This window comes from Piliocolobus tephrosceles, chromosome Y (assembly GCF_002776525.5).
Source record: "Piliocolobus tephrosceles isolate RC106 chromosome Y, ASM277652v3, whole genome shotgun sequence".
Taxonomy (NCBI): Eukaryota; Metazoa; Chordata; class Mammalia; order Primates; family Cercopithecidae; genus Piliocolobus; species Piliocolobus tephrosceles.
Window position 1 is genome coordinate 15,568,610 of NC_045456.1, and position 4,809 is coordinate 15,573,418.

Consider the following 4,809-nt stretch of genomic DNA (forward strand, 5'->3'; position numbering starts at 1 on the left):
AGTTGCAGCCCCATGTTTTCATACATGTCATTTCTGATTTGCCATTAAGCATGTTCTGGTAAATTGTTTCTCTCGACTGCTCATGCAGTGTTTTGAACTGGTGCCATAGCAGATTTATTTTCTTCCCTTCAGTATAGACAGATACATGTGCTTATTTCCAAACCTCATCAACTGACACTGAGGACCAGGAAGCAAAATCTAAGTGAGTGACAGCAGTTTTAAGTTATTCTTTGATTGGCTTTTGGAGTGAGTTTGATGCAATCTCCTCGCTTTTCTAGCCGGGGGCATTTGGCCAAGTTATCTGTCCTCAACCATTCCCGTTTGGGCTGTGATGCTGTTTTGCCAAACACAGAAACACTAATGTGGATAGCTCACACTTACGGTTTCCAGAACTTTTTTTCATACAAGGAAGTTTTCTTAAAATGTATAAATCTCTTTTTTCCTAAATTCACAAGGTTGAATAATATACCACATATACATTTTAATACATATTGTAAATATTTGCATATAAATATGTACAATATATAATTAATGTAAACCATTTTATATTTCCTTGCATTTCTTAAAATCAAAGCCAAATCGAAACATTTTAAGTACAATGATATAATTTACTGATAAAAGAAAATTATTTCCCATTCTTCTATAAATTTATAGAGCCTGGAATTTTTATCAAATAAGCTTTGGATACCTTATAGAACTAGCATAGTCCTTTTTTAAAATATATTTTTTAAATGTAGCTATTATTCTTAGTAGACACAGGGTCTCACGATGTTGCCTAGGCTAGTTTCCAACTCCTGGCTCAAGTGATTGTCCCACCTCAGTCTCCCAAAGTGCTAGGATTACAAGCAATGAGCCACCATGCCTGGCCTAGCATACTCCTTTACTAAAAGGAAAAAAAACAAAAAGGCCACTAAAAATATTTGCTGAGATATTGAGTGAATGGATGGATTGCAAAATGAATTAACCAATGAAGCGGTGTCTGAATTTAGGAGAAATTCTTTTTTTATTTTTATTTTTAGGAACATTAGTTAAAATGTACTAAACAGCTCCAGGCAACTTCTGCAGAATGATGGACATTGCCCTATGGACATATATGAAAAAATGTATATATATATATAGCATATATACAGCTTTCTTGATTAGTGTATTCACTTTACGTTGTACTTTTTTTCAACAAATGGCTATAAAAGCCTGGTTATAATACAATTTCTATAGGCACTAAAACAAACAAATAGTCGCATCCCTATTTGTGTTCAGAATTTGAAAGTTGTTATTTTGGGGTCATTTTAAACCGTGTTTCCATCTCTTTTTCTGAATTTGACTTCGTAATGCTTTTTTTTTTAATTTATTTTTATTTATTTTAATTTTATTTCCATGGGTTATTGAGGAGCAGGTGGTGTTTGGTCACATGAGTAAGTTCTTTAGTGGTGATTTGTGAGATTTTGGTGCACCCATCACTCGAGCACTCGAGCAGTATACACTGAACCAATTTGTAGTCTTTTATCCCTCACCTGCTTCTCACCCTTTCCTCCTGAGTCCCCAAAGTCCATTGCGTCATTCTTATGCCTTTGCATCCTCATAGCTTAGCTCCCACTTAGGAATGAGAACATAACAATGTTTGGTTTTCAATTCCTGAGTTACTGCACTTAAAATAATAGTCTCTAGTCTCATCCAGGTCACTAGCAAAGCCATTAATTCATTCTTTTTTATGACTGCATAGTTTTTTATCTCATATATATGATAAATATATATCTGATATATATTTGATAAATCTGATATATATGATAAATATATATGAAAAATATGATATATATTACAGTTTCTTTATCCACTCATTGACTAATGGGCATTTGGGTTGGTTCCATGTTTTTGCAATTGAGAATTGTGCTGCTGCAAACATGCTCGTGCAAGTATCTTTTTCGTATAATGACTTCTTTTCCTCTGGGTAGATACCTGGTAGTGGGATTGCTGGGTCAAATGGTAGTTCTGACATCCTCCCACCGCCCGCGCACCTCCATGCAGTCCCGGCTCTGCGGCTCACCCTCTGCTGCGCTAGGCTCCCGCGGGTGCTCGGCCCGGCGCCCCTCCGCCTCCTCCCTGGCGGCCCTAGTCCTAGCCCTCCTGCTGCCCCTGGAGCTGAGCCTGGCAAATGCCCTTGCACCTGGGACTCCTGCTCAGAATCTGCCCGAGAATCACATCGACCGTCCCTGGCCCAGCACTGTGGTCGCCTCAGGCCAGCCACCACTGCCAGCGTGGCCCAGGCAAGGAGTGGGGCTCACGCCTGCCCAGGGAGGCCCAGGATGGGGCTGTGGTCACCGCCACCAGGCAGGCTTCCAGGCTGCCAGTGTCTGAGGGGCAGTTGCCTGAGCAGAGTCCTGCAGGTCCTGCTGTGGGTCAAGGACCTGCGCCTGGGGCTCGAGTTGCCCTACCCCAAGAAGCAGAATCGGTCTTCAGGGTGGGAGAGGGCCAGGAAACGCAGCAGGGAGCACAAGAGACGCAGGGACAGGCTGAGGCTGCACCGAGGCCGAGCCTTGGTCCGAGGTCCCAGCTCCCTGATGAAGGCGGAGCTCTCCAAAGCCAAGGAGCTGGATGCGGCCATGGAGCAATATTCCGCCAGTCGGGCCCCCACCATGCTCTTCCTCACCACCTTTGAGGCAGCACCTGCCACAGAAGAGTCCCTGATCCTGCCCATCACCTCCCTGCGGCCCCAGGCACAGCGCAGGCCTGACGGGGAGGTGATACCCACGTTGGACATGGCCTTGTTCGACTGGACCGATTATGAAAACTTAAAACCTGGTGGTGGGCCCTCTGCAAAGAAGAAAGAAAAACCAGGGTAAACTCTCCAGTGACAGTAATGAAACATCATCAGCCGAGGGGGAACCGTGCGACCATCACCAAGACTGCCTGACAGGGCTGCGCTGCTATGCCAGATTCCACCGGAACCCCAGGTCACACAGAGGAAGGGGCGCTGCCTGGAGACCGAGACGGCCAAAGGCGACCAGGGATCCTTTATCAACGTCTAGCCGCTCCGCGGGACTGGGGATGAGCCCGGGAGGTTTGCACGAGATTTGTTTATAACTAGCAGTGGGAGGTTAAGCGGGGGACCAGATGGCCGAGGCTGTAGGCTCAGGCCCAGGACTCTCAACCCCGGGAGGGGAGCTACTAGGTAAGCGAGCTGGGTGGGTACCCAGGAGCCGGTCGGCATCACCTGTGCACTCACAGTCCGGACCCACACAGCCAGGTGTCCAGCTCTCCGCGATGGCAATGCCGAGATTGCCCTCTACTGTCCGACTGCAGCACTACAACAGCTTCAAGTTCAAAACCAAGAGGCTTTTTTGAGAGTGGAAAAGAAATTTAAACTTCCCGAAAGAAGGTCCACGGGCTGGAGATAAATATGGAACACTTCCTATGGACCAGGCACTATGCTCAGGGCTGGACTACCTTATCTCATTGAATTATCACAACGACCTTTTCAACTAGGCATTATCACCATGCAACAGATAAGGACCCTGAGGCACACTGGAGTGATTTGGCTTGCCCAGAATCCCAGGTCAATGCTCTTCAAAACTTAACAAGCCAAGAATCGCCTGGCGGTCTAGCTAAAATTGTACATCTGACTCAGTGGACTCTGCTCTTAACAAACTCCCAGGGCATGCGATGCTGCTGGCCCAGGCACCCCACTGAGAGGTCCGGGGAAGTACATGGCAGAGCAAGGACCTGAACCTGGGCCAAGGCTGTCCAGCTCCAAGATCCACGTTCCTGCCTCTCCACGACCAAAAATTTCTTCTAGATTCTCCAAGGCTTTTGGCAAGAGAGGCTTGCACCCTGGCATTACCTTTCTCTGTGGCTGGAATAACTTCACTGTTCTCTGCCTTCCCTGGACAACGGTGTATCATATTTAAAAACAAAACAAAATGCAAAAATAACCAAAAAAATGCTAGTTCTACTTTTAGTTCTTCAAGGAATCTCCACACTGTAATGCTCTTTTAAAACCTGTGCTTTTTATTTCTTGCTTGTATTTTTTTGTATTTGGAAATTGATTTAGAAAGTGTATATAATCCATAGAGACCTCAGCCCATTTTTAATGATTCATGTTACAAACACTTCAATAGCTTCCTGTGGGTTCAGCATGGTAGGAAGTACAGGTGAAAGAAGACAAATAAGACAGAACTGGTATTCTGGAACTTGAGAAAATGAAGAACCCTGGCAATCACAATGCAGGGTGAGAAGCGTTATGAGAAATGCATCTGCGGGACCCCTGGGGGCACATGTCTGTCTCCTAGTGCAGCCCAGGAGGTATTGTCATGGAAGGCATCCCTCTTAAATCATCTCCCAGAGGATGGCATCTGATGAGGTAGGATGCATATTCCAGGCAAAGGAAGCAAATGCACTGGGTTATTAAAGTATAGCAAATAACTCCTGCACACTTCTGGGACAAGTATAAATTGGTACGAATCCCTGAGGAGAAATATTTGGTAACATCTACCAATATTAAAATGTATTAATGATCAGATATGGGACCCAGCTCTCCCAGCTGTTCCATTTTTGAGAACGCTTCCTGCAGAGACACTTGCACCTGGGTGATGTGGCAGATGCACTGTTTTGTTCATGACAGCCCTAAGCCTTCGCACAGAGTTGCAGACACCCTAGATCTTCCTCAGGAGAGGAAGGATTCAATAAAATACTGTGTGGTCAAATGGTGGGAATGCCACGACAGTCAAATGATAAGGAAGACTTTCTGAGATATGATGTTAGGTGAAAAAAGTGGGTTGTAAATGGGTGTGTATGATATACTATATATTATGTGAA

The 4,809-nt window shown here is 45.0% G+C and overlaps 1 pseudogene; it reads left to right on the forward strand.

Moving 5' to 3' along the window:
- Positions 1-2,016: 2,016 nt before the first annotated feature.
- LOC111529957 lies at positions 2,017-3,023 on the forward strand (annotated as a pseudogene).
- The last annotated feature ends 1,786 nt before the right edge of the window (positions 3,024-4,809 follow it).